The sequence below is a fragment of the Vombatus ursinus genome, unplaced genomic scaffold (genome assembly GCF_900497805.2).
Source record: "Vombatus ursinus unplaced genomic scaffold, bare-nosed wombat genome assembly UNPS02014812.1, whole genome shotgun sequence".
NCBI classification, from domain to species: Eukaryota; Metazoa; Chordata; class Mammalia; order Diprotodontia; family Vombatidae; genus Vombatus; species Vombatus ursinus.
This window is the reverse complement of record NW_020954590.1, coordinates 51,914,211-51,930,860: the sequence shown is the minus strand read 5'-3', so window position 1 is coordinate 51,930,860 and position 16,650 is coordinate 51,914,211. Positions and strand designations below refer to the sequence as shown.

General features: G+C 42.6%; 1 protein-coding gene across 1 annotated transcript in view; it reads right to left on the bottom strand.

Annotated features, from left to right (window-relative positions):
- LOC114054246 (CDK5 and ABL1 enzyme substrate 1-like) overlaps nucleotides 1–16,650 on the bottom strand; it is a 150,449-nt gene that overhangs the window by 132,539 nt on the left and 1,260 nt on the right. The window lies entirely within an intron of this gene.

The window sequence follows — 16,650 nt, the reverse complement described above, 5'->3', positions numbered from 1 at the left end:
GCCAATTTGTCCTATTTGCTGTTACCCAAACTTGCTTTATAGTCTGCAGCATCTAAACTTCTGTTCACGTTTTTTCCTAGGCCTAGAATACTTCACTCTTCTTCATACACAGTTCCATCTACAGAATGTCTACCTTACCCATCCTTTGAAATCCAGCTCAAAAGAAACCAAAATCTCTAATGATCACCTCAGCCAGCAGCAATCTTTCCCCCTCTGAAGTGCTACAGTAATATGGTAACCTATAGTTCTCTTATAGTACCTACCACAAACCTCTCTGATGAGGAGTGAGATGGTTCAGGTCATCCCTACAGTACATGGGACAGTAGTCTTAGCAGGCGATGGCCTTGTGAAAAAGCTTGCACCCTAGAGAGTATCGATAGCATCAAAGGAGAAGAGACAAGAGGAAAAATGCAAAGACCAGGACTGGATGGGCCTAAGGAACACAGGAGAAACAGGTGAGCTAAGCGGCTTCCAAGAGAATAGTTGTGACTCAATAGTAAAGGGAATATATTTTGACAGCCCAGAAGGGAAAAGAATTCATATCTTGTTGTTTAGTTGTTTTAGTCATGACTGACTCCTTGTGACGCCATTTGGAGTTTTCTTGGTAAAGATATTGGAGTGGTTTGCCATTTCCTTCTCCAGCTCATTTTATAGATGAGGAAACTAAGGAAAACAGGATTAAGTGACTTGCCTAGGGTTGCATAGCTACTAAGTATCTGAGGCTGCATTTGAACTCAAGTCTTCCTGACTCCAGGCCCAGCACTCTACCCCCTGAGCCACCAACATGCCCATTCATATAATAGGGGAGTGAAAAATAGAGTTGAGGGGGAGGGAGGGCAGTAAATGTGATAGCAAGGAAGGACAATGACCCTGAAGATCAGGGCCTACAAGTGGGGCAACGGAAAGAAGAACCTGATTAATTTTGTCAAGTTAAGTGAGAAAGATTTACTTCTTACCATTTTCCTCCACTGACTAGTGAAGGTTTCCCCAGAGCCCTCTATCACTTGACCTAGGGGGCTGGGAACCCCCACATTCTCCGCTTGCACCCTGGAGATTTCACCAGTCACTGTGCATACCCTCAGATCAGAGATGCTGCCCTGGAAGATTGATCCTTTCAGCTTCAGAACTCCCACCACTGGGGCTTAGTATTAGTAAGTGCTTCATTTGACCTACTATATCTAGGGAACCTATTTTTGATTCACTTTATCCTCTAACTTCTCAATAGCTGCTCTGCTGAGTACCCTCCAACATCTTTTCTCTACTCCAGTTCTTGTACTACTAGTTATGTGACCTGGGCAAGTCACTTAACCTCTACTTGCCTCAGTTTCTTCAACTGTAAAACAAAGGTGAAAAACAGCACCAATCTCCCAAGGCTGTTGTGAGGATCAAATGAAATAATATTTGTAAGGTGCTTAGCACAGTGCCTGGCATATAGTAGGTACAATATAAATACTTATTCCCTTTCCTTCTCCTCCATTTTATAGATGAGGTCCACACAGGTCCTTGTTTAAGATCATATAGTTAAGAAGCAGTAGAATCAGGATTAGAACCATAGAGTTCCAACTCACAGATTTAGAGATGGAAGGGACCTTGGAGGTCATAACCCCTCTCATTTTATAAGATGGGGAAACTGAGGCCTCAGGAAGTTAGGCTACTTACCCAAAGTCACACAGGTAATAAACTGCAGAGCTAGGATTTAAAACCATGTTCTCCAATTCAAAAAAAAAATGTCCTTTCCCCTGTACCGTGCCTCCTCTTTCCACTACATCACAAAATTCCTATCAGCTATTATAAAGATGAGTTATGTTGTCTGTTCAACTTAACTGGGGCTCTAATCAAACTACATTATGGCACACTATGGAAAAAAGTGAAGGACTGTGAATTCAGAGGAATAAGCCTTTGAGGAGAGATCTTGATCCTTTCTTTCTTTCTGTTCTAAAAAGCTCTGGGTGATGGAAGGGTTAAGTTAATCAGGGTCTACAGAATAAGGGTTGCCCTTGAAGAGTTAACCATCACTGGCTTACTTAAAATAGCTAATATTTATATAGAGCTTCAAGGCTTGCAAAGCCCTTTATAAACATCATTTCATTTGGTCCTCACAACAACCCTGGGAGGTAGGTGCCATTATTATCCCCATTTTACAGACAAGGAAACCGAGGCAGACAACAGTTAAGTAACTTGCCTACGGTCACACAGTCAGGAAGTGTCTGAAGCTGGATTTGAACTATAGATCAATTGCTCTACCCACTGAGCTATCTAGATACTTAGAGTTGGAAATGGCTCAGACACTATCAGGAGCAGCTAGGTGGCACAATGGATAGAATGCCAGACCTGGAGTCAGGAAGACTCATCTTCATGAGTTCAAAACCAGCCTCAGACACTTACTAGCTGGGTGACCCTGGGCAAGTCATTTAATCCTGTTTGCTCAGTTTCCTCATCTATAAAATAAGCTGCAGAAGGAAATGGTAAACCACTGCAGTATCTTTGTCAAGAAAACCCCAAAAGGGGTCACAGAATTGGACACAACTGGACAACAGAGACCTCCTAGCCCTTCTGTACTTAAGCTAGACTCCCTCTACAATATTCCTGACAAGGGGCCACGCTGACCCAACTCAAAGACCTCCAGGGAGGGGCAACCATCACCAGGTAGACCACTCCACTTTGTTCTGGTACTTACCATATGCCATCCAATTAAAATATAGAATAACAAAATGCGACTTTTCTCTGAGTAATCAAGAAAGGGTCTTTATAGATATTTCCTTTCTTGAATTCTTTCATTTGAAAACTGAAATTTGCCAAGTGCCATGAAACACCAAGGAGTGAAAAGGGAGCCCTCCTGGTAGGGTGTGTGATAACTTCTCTACTGCTAAAGTTTTACTTTATTACCACTCAGGAAATTGAAAGCGTGACAGTATTATCTATTCTGAGTTCCCCAGCAGCAACTGCACTAAAGTAAATAGTTCTGTTTGCTGTGATTACAACACATCAAAGCCACCAGGTCTCACAGATGTTTCTTTATGTGATAGCAGTAGGGCATGGAAGGATTTAGGGTGGAGGGTTTGGCTCAGCCCGCCTTCCAAGAATCTGGATGGGCCGCAGAGAGCAAGGGTTATAAGAAAGAGGAGGCGCAGCCCCACCAACTTTGTAAAACTGACACAAAACAGTTTTTTATTTACAGAGATGATACAGTATATAAAAATATCATCCACTGTTAGCTACTTCTTCCCAGCGGACTTCACTCATATCTCCCCTCAACTGCTAATGCTCAATCCTACCTCCTCTATTTATTGCCTTTACTTATCTGTGTGAAGTTTGTATCTCCTTCCCTGCCTCCCTTATCCCAGTAGAACATAAGTTCCTTGAGGACAAGGAATGCTTTATGTTTCATGTCTTGCAAACAGTAGGTCCTTTCCAACTCTGAGATTCTCGGATTCTGTAAATTCGTCTTCAATTTAATTGTTTCTGGGAAATGAGGCACTTTAAATAATGCAACCACATAATAATGCAACAAATCTTCTCATTAGACTTGTTGTTTCTTAGTCATGTTGGACTCTTCCTGATCCTAAGATGCTAATGCTGTCCATGGAGTTTTCTTGGCAAAGATACTGGAGTGATTTGCCATTTCCTTCTCCAGTGGATTAAGGGAAATAGGTTAAGTGACTTGCCCAGGGTCACATAGCTAGTAAGCACCTGAGGCCGGATTTAAACTCAGATCTTTCTTTCTTTCTTAATACATAAATCAAAAAGCATTTATTAAATACCTTACACATTCCAGGTGCTATTCGAGGTTCCAGGGATAGGTTGTTGATGTTTGTCCTTCATTCTTTTTTTTTTTAATAATTAATTTATTTTTAGTTTTCAACATTCACTTCCACAAGATTCTGAGTTCTAAATTTTCTTCCCATCTCTCCCTTCCCTCCACCCCAATGGTGTGCATTTTGAATACTCCTTCCTCCAATTTGTTCTCCCTTCTATCACGCCCCCCCTTATCCCCTTCCCCTTCTATTTTCCTGTAGGGCAGGATTGATTTCTATACCCCACTGCCTCTATATCTTATTTCCCAGTTGCATGTAAAAACAATTTTTAACGTTTTAAAATCAGATCTTTCTGACCCTAGGCCCAGTACTCTATTCACTGAGCCATCTAGCTGCCCCTCTCATTAGACTACCTATCTTAAAGATGGAAAGCTATAGAGCCAACTAATATCATAGCTGGGTGGTCTTTTTGTAATTTGAAAATTTTAAATTTAAAAATTTAAATTAAAATTTTGTTTTAATTTTTAAAAAATGTAAATGTTATTCTCTGCTCAAAAACTTTCAACTTCTTACAGAATAAAAGTTAAATTCTTTAGCCTGGCATTCGAAGTAGAATTTCACAGCACCCTCCTTTTTCAACTTTATTTCACATGACTCCCCTCCACAAAGTTTTTACTACCTGTCCCCTGTACATATATCACACGCACATGTCCAAAATTTTCTTGCCTTCTTTACTTTTAATCACTTCACTCTCCATTCACAGAATATTCATGTCTGCCTGAGAAGAATCATAATGGGGTGGAAAGTGAACTGAACTGTGAGAAGTCAGAAGACTCAGGTTTGAGCAAAACCAGGACAAGGTACTTGTACTGCCTGGCAAAGTTTTAAAATTGCGCCTCCTAGGAGGTTTGAATCTATCCTCAGAACCTAGCAAGCAAGCACGATGCCTGCCACACAGGTGGTGCTTAATAAATGCTTGATGAACGACTGAAATAGGAAAAAAATCTTTGCATCAAGCATGTCTAATAAAAGTCTGATATACAGATGCAGCTAGGTGGTGCAGTGGACAGAGCACAGGCCCTGGAGTCAGGAGGACCTGAGTTCAAATCCTGCCTCAGGCACTTACGAGCTAGCTGTGTTACCCTCATTACCTCCAGAACAAAACAAACAAAAAAAGTCTGATATATAGCTATATAGATCTAGAGGAGATATATCTCAATCTCTCTCTCAGATACATAAATATATATGGAATTCATGTAAGACCAAAGTCTATTACCTAAAAAATAGCCACCATTTATATAGAACCTGCTTTAAGGTTTGTAAAGCATTTGTCATATATTTCCTCAATTCATCAAAGGACGTGAAAAGTTTTCAAATGAATTGCAAGCTATCAACAGAACCCTAGGGAAAAAAGTGCCCCAAATCACTAATCAAAGAAATGCACATTAAAATAACTTCATATCCACCAATTTTTGCAAAGGCAATAAAAGATGGCTACAGCCAAAGCCTGAAGAGGGGTGAGAAGGCAGGCTCCCTGACATACTATTGACAGAATAAAGATTCAATTGGTGAATTAGGAAATGAAGACACAACCGTCACCACTTAGAGGTGGTCACTCCTCTGTTCACACAACTTTAACTAAAGCTACAGCTGTGTCCTCATTAGCAAGAACAATGAATGAGAATAATTAATCCCCTGAAACGGTCGGGTGGCATTCCAATCTGTACTATTTGAAGTTATAATTATACGCAAAATAGGGTAATTGGTTCCAGCCCAATGGAAACAGGCAGTGTGAATTCATATCATGACAAACACTTGAGGGGATTCATCGTTTACAAGGATTAGGGCTTACCCAAAGATGTACCGGCACAAACAGGTGGATGACCCACGGCCAACACGGCACACATTTTAACAACCAAAGACAGATGGTTTCCAACAATGACGCAGTACACAATGCAGATGACTGGAAACAAGGCATTCGGGGGCCTACATTCCAGCTCTTCTTGGCTTCTTTTGAGTTTCTCTCACTGTAACTCACTACTAGGTTGTAGTCTTAAGTGCTCCTAATTAACAATAATTTCCTACTATCTGCTACCCAATTGTGGCTGACTGAGGTTATAGGGAGAAATGGTGCCCACCCCTTTACTTTGCCCAACTTTGTCTCTCCCCTTCCCCCTTCTTTTTTGGGGGAGGGGGCAGCTTCACTCCAGGTGGCAGAAGGCTGAGGAACGCTGAGAGTTAGAAGAAAAGGGTATTTGACATCCATGGGCAGATCACTGGTCTTGCCCATTTCTTCATCCAGCCTACCCTACTCAAGAGGCCCAAGCCAGGGAGGCCAGAAAATTACAAGAACTATACTTCAATTACAAATCAATTGCTTGGCCTGAAACACACATATTTTTCCTTCCAAGCAAAGTGGCTTTTTGATACTTTGCCTTTTGTAATACTTTAAAAAATTCCACTTAAAACCATATTAAAAACAAGCATTTGCTAGTATCTTCCCTTTCTCCCCACCCATTTTCCTTTCCTCTACCAAGATGTTCATTATGCTCAATAAAAAATGGGGCCAGTGGGGCCGCTAGGTGGCACAGTGGATAGAGCACCGGCCCTGAAGTCAGGAGGACCTGAGTTCAAATTTGGCCTCTGACCAAACACTTGACACTTACTAGCTGTATGACCCTGGGCAAGTCACTTAACCCCAATTGCCTAAAAAAAAAGGGGGGGGGGTCTAGTAAGCACAGGGCACTTCACCACCTTGTCCCATTCTCTACCTCCTCAGTGTCCTGGTGAATTTTATTAATCCTTTTCTGTTGATGTAATGTAAAACTGAACTTTGCTCTAAGTATACCCGAGGCTTTAAACAAGGACTAGAGCTGAGCCTTTCCGTGTGCTCGCATAATTATGTCTTAAGTCCTAAACTGCTGCCTTTTGCACATGGGGCTTTGCATGCTCTTGTCTCTCTGGTGTCTAAATGAGCAGCATTCAACCCCAAGCCACACTAATGATAACCTTGTTAAATATAAACTAGCACGCAATTATTCTAGTTGCAAACACAGAAAACTAGGAAACCCCCAAGTTTGAGGAGGCATTAAAAAACCCAACAAAACAGAAATAGAACTATGCCGAGTTGGGGGTGGGGGGTAGGGAGGCCAGAGGTTTTAGAAAGGATTTTACGTTAGAGCACCACTGCATACAGAACCAATCAGTAAACATTTACTAAATGCCTACTGTGTGCCAGGCACAGTACTAAGCTGATGATTTCTGAACCCCAGGACCAAAGAGATTTGAAATGAACAAGAGGGGTCAGCAGTAGAATGAATAGGGGTGTTGCTATGGTAAATTAAGAGCTAAAAGAGAGAAAAAGGGGAAAGAAGATTTTTGGAGGTTCCCTTTCTAAATTCCAAACTCTTTTGAGATCTATGCTGATGGGTAATAATAATAGCCAGTATATATTTTATGACTCACAGAGTACTTTGCATGTGTTATCTTATTTGATTCTCACAGGCACTATTATTATGGCCATTTTACAGATGAGGAAACTGAGGCCCCAATAAGTAACTTGCCCAAGGTCACACAACTATTCAACAGAGTTTGAGGTAGGATTCAACCTTAGGTCTTCCTGACTCCAAATCCAATGCTAAATTCACAGTCACTTAACTGTCACCATGCCTGTGATAGGTTAGGTAGCAACCAAAAGATCTGGTTGGCCTCAAGTCTCCACAGCTCAGGAAGGGGACCCCAGAAGGTGCCTTCTAGCCCTAAAGTTCTATGATTGATGAACCAGCAGTCCCAGGTCTCACTTGGATATGTAGAAGGCAAACAAGTTTAAACAATTAAATCTTTTGGTTATGTCTGACTGGACGTGGCTGGCAGAGTTTGAGGACAAAACTCCTCCGGCTCCCGAGCTTGCCTAGCAAAGGATGCTGTGCTGGGAGGAATCTGCTGCAGCCTTACTGAGCCAACCACGAAATGCAAGCATGTCTCTGACGCAGGGGAAAGAACCCTTGATTTGGAGGCAAAGTGAGGAGCCGGACTGGAATCTAGGCTCTACCACGTGCTACCTCTACATGTCCCCTCCCAGCTCTAAATGTATGACTCCATAGTGATCGCAGACCCATAGGGTACGCCCAATCCACTAAGCACTTAATACGTGAAAGGCATAGTGCCAATGGCTGAGTACAGAAAAGCAACATGAAAACAGCTCCATGCCCTTGAGCAGTTTACATTCTAAACAAATCACAACAAAATATGCATTAAAGCAAACATGGAAGCTGCGGCAGCTGGGCGGTGCAAGGGATAAAGTGCCAGGCCTGGAGTCAGGAAGACCTGGGTTCAAATCCAGCCTCAGACACTTACTAGCTGGATGACCCTGGGCAAGTCACTTAACCCTGTTTGCCTCAGTTTCCCCATCTGCAAAATGAGCTGGAGAAGGAAATGGCAAACCACTCCAGTATCTTTGCCAAGGAAACCCCAAAAAGGGGATCATAAAGAGTGGGCACATCTAAACAACAAACATGCAGCCCAGCTGAGCCTCCCACACAGCAAAATGAGCCAGAGAATCTGCTCCTTACTCCCTGTGTGAACTTAGACAAGTTATGTTCCGTCTCTGGGCCTCAATTTCCTCATCTGTAAAACTGGAGGGGGGCGGGCCCAAGGTCAGACTAATAGATTGCCAATCTCTATTCTCTAAACCCTGCAAGCAACAATGTCCTCTGTAAGCCTGGACCAGCCCTATCCAAGCTGCCTCCTGCGGCCAAAGTGTGGCCGGCCTGCTCTTTGTACAGCTTCCAGAGCAAGCTATGCTGATATTGCCAGGCAGATCCCAGGGCCTGACATTCTTGGAATTAGCTTTAATCCCAACAACTGTGAAGAGGGGAGGGTGAGGTTCTTCAACCAGCCTGGGAGAGCAAATAGAGGAGCTGGCTGGCTAACCCACTAAGGAGGGCTGGTTTTATCTGATTAACCCATAATTACCTAGCCACATGAGCACAGAGCAGGGTCCTGACTGAGAAGCATGGAGCTGGCAACAGGCCCTGAGCTAGGGTAGTTCTGGAATGAGAGAGAGAGAGACAGAGAGAGAGAGAGTGAGAGAGAGAGAGAGAGAGAGTGAGTGTGTGTGTGTGTGTGTGTGTGTGTGTGTGGTGGCTGGGAGCTAGGTGTTGTGAGCTAGCTAAGAGGGTTACAGGGGAGACACTTTGGTGTAATGAAGGAGAAAGCTCCCAACAGATCGGTGGGACACATCTCTGGACCTCAGTTTCCCCTACTGGCAGAAGATCAATCAGGGGGACACCCTGCTTAACCCTCTTACTCTGCCCCCATTTTTTTTTCAAAGACATCAGAATAGTTAATATTTATATAATGCTTTAAGGTTTGCAAATCACTTTATGTATGTATCCCAGGGCTCAAGCCTGACTTTTTACATAAGATTCTCACTGGAGGAGAATAATCATTCAATACTGTACATGAGGCTCAGTTTACACATAAAATGTAATAATAGCTAGCATTTGCATGGCACTTTAAGGTTTCCAGTGTGTTTTACAAATGTTATCTCATTTGATCCTTACAACAACCCTATTATTATTATCATTATTATTATCATCCCCATTTTACAGATGAGGAAACTGAGTCAGACAAGTGGTTAAGTGACTTGCCCAGGGTCACATGACTAGTGTATAAAGCTGGATCCAAACTCAGGTCTTCCTGACTCCAGGTCCAACATTCCAGCCACAGGGCCTAAATACACTCTCATTGGAGCATAATAAATCGGACTTAAAAGTAATAAAGGCTTATTGGACACCTACTATGTACACTGTGGTAGGAAATGCAAGGTATAAGAAGCTGAATAAAATAATCCTTAAGGAATTTACATAATTGGGAAGACTTATACATATAACAGAGGAGTGTGTGCTAAGGGCTACACAAGTGTGACAGGGGGACAAAAGAGGGCCAGGGTGGTCACAAAAGACTCCTCTGCTGTCTCTGTAACTGTGCCATCTTATCTGCCACAAGTCTACCCCCTGGCATGGCCACAAGCCCCCAAGGGGCCAGGCAGCGTCCTTGTGAAATGGGGAACTCCATCCAGTCCAACAAGCCATGCAGCCTGTGTAAAGAGGAGACACGCCAGCTTGAAGAAGAATAACTCCCATTTATACAGCCCTGGAAACTGGGGAGCCATGGAATTTCAAGTGGATTGCTCAGTGTCACTCAGCAGGGCAGGTAGTGAGCGACTGAGCCGGCCCTACAACTCAGATGCCGTAACTCCCAGCTAAGGGTTCTCCCACTAAAGTTAACTAAAAAGGCAATGAAATGATCTCACTTTCCAGTCTGTTCTGATGGCCTCCTACACTGGAGCCCTCTCTGGGCATAACAGTTTTCTGAGGGGGTGGGAAAGGGGGCACCATCTATGGAACAAATATCCCTCCTTCAGGAATTGTGATGGTGCCCTCAGATGAAACAGGAGCAGTAAGAAATCTGCACAGCTGGCCCCTTCTTTCCTAGGAAGAGAAAGGCAAAAGGTCACACCTGAACTGGCAGTCACTGGGCATAACCCAGTAATATACAAGCTTCTGATGTCTTTCCCCTTGGGTGCTCTTATAAGATTAGGACCCACGGGGGTTCTGTGAATGAAAGGGTAAAATGGTAAATATGAGGCTGAAATATTTATGGGGAAGAGGGAGGAAAACTAGTTATTGAATATCCTGAAAAGGTTTTCTTTTGTCTTCACTCGGCTCTTTGAATGCAGAATTACTACTCTGGTTCCTCCAGTTGAAAGTGACTTAAGTGACTAAACAAGAGATTATGTTTACTTTACGTCTGAGGAGCTCAAAGTCCCTTAAGGGCCTCACATCCTTTTGAGATCCTAGAAGAGGTAGGTAGAATGAAAAGTAGAACTCAGAAGCCAGGAAACCCTGGGGCTGGGTTCCTCCCTCCATGTGACCAGGACCAAATCATTTTACTTTCTCTGAGTCTCTGTTTCTTCATCTGTAAAATGGAGATAACACCAGTAGTAACAACTTCACAGGTTTTTTTTGAGAATCTTAGGTCTAGAGTTGGAAGGGACCTAAGATGTCACAGTCCAATAGCCTCATTTTATGGCAAAATTAGCTGAAATTGTGAATGGTGAACAAGAAGACGATGTGAGCCAGAGAGGTGTTGACTTACCCAGTATCACCTCACAGGTAGGAGCTGAACTCACATCCTCTGACTCCAGAGACAGCCCACTTTCCACTGTCCCTGAATATTAAGTGCTACCTTAAAGTCAACTGTTTATATTTATAACAGATGCCAAGAGATGTTTAGCTTCTCAAGTCATTGTCAAACATTAAGGAAATAGCAAGGTTAGAAAAGAAAGCCAATTCTTCCAACGCATATGAGCACTTTCATAAATTCTGCCCCACCCACAGCCAACAATTTAAAACACAACAAAATCCACTTCTAAGACACCCCCAATATTTCCACCTAGAGAATCTAAAACGAACAATATCAAATTCTAGAGATAGAAAGGTCATTAGGAAGTATGTGGCACAACCCCCTCATTTTATAGATGAGAAAGTTAAGGCTCAGAGAGTTTAGTTCACTTGCCCAAGGTCACACAGCAAAGCCAGGATGAGAATCCAAGTCTTCTGATTCCTAATCCAATGTCCCTTCATATAACAGGCTGCCACTGAACACCCACTGAACAGACAGACCTTCGACCAAAGAATGAACTGAGGCAAAATTAGCTGAAACAGTGAATGGTGAACAAGAAAGCAGTGTTTTTATATTTTTTAAAACTGGGAACATTTCCAAAAATGTGTCTTTGTATTGTCTTTCCTGGCATTACAGGAGTCCTCTAGAACTGAATGTAGATTCCTCCCTGTTCTGGCCCAACAATATGACAGAAAGCGACCTGTGCTGACCTGCATTGGGTTTGAGCAGAGGCAAGGGGTGTCATGCAAGCTAAAGTTACTGGAGTGACCACGAGCAATCATCAGCTGTTGCTTTGTTGTTCAGTTTTGTCCTACTCTTTGTGACCACATTTAGGGTTTTCTTGGCAAAGACACTGGAGTGATTTGCCACTTCCTTCTCCAGGTCATTTTGCAGATGAGGAAACTGAAACAAACAGGATTAAGTGACTTGCCCAGGGTCACACAGTTAAGAAGTGTTTGAGGCCAGATTTGAACTCAGGAAGATGAGCCTTCCTGATTCCAGGCCTGGTGCTCTATCCCCTAGGCCACCCAGCTGTCCACCAGCTATTGTTACTAACCATATTTAAAACACAAACACACATACACTCCCACAACACCTTTGAAAATCACCTGATCCACGTACTCTCTCACTGTGTCCCAACAATTCTTCAAATGTAATAGGGCATGTGTGCACATTCCAGTCATCCCAGGTCTGACGAAGGCATCCATGCTGGCTTTCCACCTCTAGTCTACAAAGCTAATCACAAAAACTAAGCCTTCCTGGTGCTTCAAACCCAGTCAGTGCCAGGCTTCCAGATCACCAAAACTCAAACTCTGGATACCATGGAGGCTTGCAAATAAGCCAGAACAAAGTGGAGACAAGCAAAGGGGAGTGACATTGGAGAAGACTGCTATATGCCTTGTCCCTCTCCCTCTGCATGTGAATATAAAAAATTCAATGAGAATTTTAAAAAGTTTTTTTTAAGAGCCTTTGAAAACAGGGCTTTAAAAACCAGAATATAGCAAAGAAATAGAGAATGGTAACTGCATCAGGAAGGTAGACAACTGACCTTAACAACACAGACAGAATGATGAAGCAGCATTTACCAAAAATCAAGAAATATTTATTGAGCATGTCTGGTGTCTAAGACATGGCACTGGTTTCATGACCTTGCTAAAGAAAGATGCCTTTCCTCTAACAAAGGATTGTACAATATGGCACATGGGACATCCGCTCTGAGCATGGCCCTCTGCTAAGAGCTCAGGGGTAGTGGCTCTTTCAGAGGCGTCAAACACATGGCTGGCAATTGAATGAAAATAGAATTGAGGAACATTTAACAAAATCAATAAAAATACAACAGAACATAAATAATGTGAATATGTGATTTTCTAAGTCACTCTGAGGCTACAAGAATCCTTGTGTAAGATTTATGGGCCCCATTTCTATTTGTTTGACGATGCTGATTCAGAAAATCTAAATTGAACAGAATCATCTGAGTAGAGGGAAATAAAAAAAAAAAAAGAAGCCTTGCTCAAAGTCTGGCTGCCCGGTCCCCCAAAGTGAGACAAAAAGCCTTCACAGGGAAGTAGAAGGGTGAAATCATTATCAAAAAAAAAAAGGGGGAGGGAATGCTTTCATTTTAGATTTCCTAATTATATCAAAGATAAGAGTAAAATGTGTACTAGGAGCCTCAAAAATGACTATAATTGCCCCAATCCTTGATTTGATTTTTCATGTGAGAGAAAAATTTGAAAAGATTCTTGCAGGGCCACTAGGAAGAAAAGGGTATTTTCCCAACTAGTCATCTGCCTGGCCTTGCTGATCTAAAAGTTCACCCTGAAAAACAGTGAGAGTGGTGCCAATGTATCATCTCGAGCACAGGCTTCTGCTACCTATCCCATTTTCCCATGATATATTCCAGTGTAGCAAGCCTAACAATGATTATGGTGGGTGTTAGAAGATCAAGAAATGACCTTCAGCAAAAATCTAGATATATAACAGCCTGGAACATCCATCTGCCCCCAGAGGCCTCCTCATCCTGGAATATCCACCCACCCTTCTGGCCTTCTTCTCCCATTGGTGAATTCCTCCTGGGACCTCCACTTTGGGGAAGGGGCCAGGCTAGCCAACCTCCCTTGCTCTGCTTCTGATTTTCTGGACTTCAATACCGTATCTCTGTTAGGGTACTTTTCCTTCCCATACCCTTCAGCTCTCTCTGGTATGTCATCTTCGCCTATGAGACTATAACTCCTTCAGGACAGAGACTGTCTTTCTTTTTTGGTCGTATTTATATCCCCAGTGCATAGCATGCACTTAGTAAATGTTTCTTAATAGCAAGTTCTCTTAGTCATTAAAAATATGATTATACTTTTTAAAAAATTTATACACAACTTTTCAAAATCATAACTATTATGTAGAGCAAGGTATACGTTTTTCTTAAAATGGGATACCCTTGGGAAAAAAAGATCAATATGTTTAAAATCTGACAGATTACCAGTCGTGGAATCTGGGGCAAGTGGATTTACCTGCCCTTACCTTATTTATTCAAGCTGATGATAAGTGGTATCAATATGCTGTTCATAAGAGACAAAAGTCTAACAAAGTTCTATGTCAGGGTGTTCCTTTATTGTTGTACTCTCCCCATACTCCACCCAAAAGAGACCCATGTGAAACCTCCTGGGGCAATTCAAGTTTATTAGGTTCTACAACTTGAGGTCAAGGGAACTGCTCATCTAGTTCCTGGGGAAAAAAAAAAATCCTTGAATCACAGGATTTTATCCAATCAAAGTCCCCTGCCCCATTCAATACAACTGAATTCTGCCAAAGACAGATTAGCACAGTGGATACGAACTATCCCTGACACATACGGACACTCACTCCAGCAAAGTTGATTAGCGTCTCAGTACTCTGGGCATCCCTCTGTAAGACTGTAAGCTGAAGAAATGCTCACAGGGAACGCTCAAGGAAGTGTATCACCAGTGAGTTTCCCACACCAAGGAAAATCGCCCATCCTGTCTCAGCCAAGGTCCAGTTTTGATTCTTTTCAGTTATTAGGATGAGACTTCAGAACAACATGCTAGACACGAATTGTGTAAAAGACGGCTTCACGTGACCTCTGAGATAACAAAGTCACTTCATGTTAACTTGTTCGTCTTATCTCGAAAAATCCGGGAGAAAAACTAATAGATGAACATATATGTGTGTGTGTATACATATATACACACATATACACATATACATACATACACACATATACATATACATATGTGTATATTATATACATGCATATATACATACACATATGTAAAATATAAGACCAGGCCAGCCGGCAACCACCTTACTTGAGCAGAAAGATCATTATTACTTCGAGACTAAAATTTACAAGAGTGAAAACATGAGGCAAATAATTTCTTCCAAAGAAATGTGACTTCTTGCTTTTCCCTGCAGTTTTAAGCACTTGAAACTCATCTGCTTCTATCAGGAGAAACAAGATAAGCTCTATAGCCTGACACGGTATGTTTGAGACAGCAGGGTCTTTAGAATGCCTGTCACTACCCTATCGCCTCACATAGTTTGCAGTTGTTATCAGGTCAAGTGGTGACGTCTGAGCTGCCAAGAAACCGCTGAGTGTGCACTTCTCTCCCATAAATGAACACTCTCAACTCAGATTGCACTCATCCAGCGAATGGGGAGATTCGTGCTCTAAGAAGGATTTCTCTCCCCGGCTGTCACACTTAGGGCTCTCCCTCACTAACTCATGACTGCATCGACAAGGCTGCCTGCTTTTATTCTTTAGGTAAAACAGACGCTTCAACCACACACTGAGTTCTTTCTGAGCTCAAACGCTGAGCCCTATAGTATTAGAATTATCCCTCTCAACTGACTGATTCCATCCATCTGAAAATAAACTATTTCATGAAAAAAAATTCTGTACAAGCTCTGTTTGTTCTTTTCCCATTTTGCAGGCTGGGATAGATGGGTTAATTTTCTGGTAGGCTGCCATCTTACCTGGATCAGAATGATACTGCAAAAGAAGTGGCTTTCAGGCCCCCTTTTGGGTAGCTGAGACAAAAGGTTGTATCTGTGTCCATTCAACTCAAGCAGAGTTTTGGCAAAGTAACACTTCTTCCTGCCATGCCTTGGGATTCTATGAGTGGCAATGGCTGCTACAGAAGACCCATTACAGAAACAAGTTAGAAAAGCATTCAGATATGACTGGCAGCCCAGCCAACTCCTTGATCATAAAAGCTAGCAGCTCCTTCCAGATCCTCGTCTTCTATCAGTATTCCTTTCCCATCTCATCTGCTCACTTCCATCACTGAGTGCCAAAAAATAAGATGCACAAGGCTCTACATGCCCCTGACATGCTTCAGTTGTTACCTAGGTAATAAACAAAGGTACTGCCATGCCCAACACTTTATGATTTCACTGTAAACCCTAATGGGCTTCTAGGAATACCTTTCCACCTGAACCTATACTTGCCCAACTACTTCTACAGCAAAATTTCTAGGTAAAGCCCTGAAGGGTTTTCCCACTTACCCAGGGACCATAGGAAGTATACCTACCAAGGAAAACTGAGAAAAAGCAAAAACAAATATGGGCAAATAGATGGGAGGGATCTAAGAGTTTGAACGTGACATGTGAAAGCTTCATAAGCAGGGACCTCTTGGGAGAATTTCAAAGTATTTTTGCAACAAGTTTTAAATTTCCTCATACACATGCACAAAGCCAGGAGGGCGGGGGTGAAGGCAGGGAGGTTTTAGGAAGCCAACTTTTGTCTGTTCCACTTCCAGCCCTGCCAAGTCTGAGAAAGTGGGGAGGGTGCCTCTCACATTCTGGATGGGATTTCAGGAAGTTACTGATCTCCCTCTTGTGATGGAAGATTTTGGTGTAAGCTTTTTTTTTTTTAAATGAGATCATCCAAGCACTCCATCCATGTTGCATGAGCACTCATGTTCTATGTATTGGTGCTCCTGTTATATGCATGCTTTATGCACACACCATCGCGCCCCCCCTCCTTGTTTTTCCACGTGCACTGAACGTTTTAGCACATCGGCCAAACGAAATAAAAAAACAGGGATCACACAGAGAATGGGGAGGGGACCCAGCACTCCAGCCTAGAGAGTCAGCATGAGCTCTGTGCTCTAGGTGCAGGAGAGAGAAGGCTGTTAAAATGTGCAAGGATCCCACAGGGAATGGGGAGAAGACCCAGGACTCCAGCCAGAGT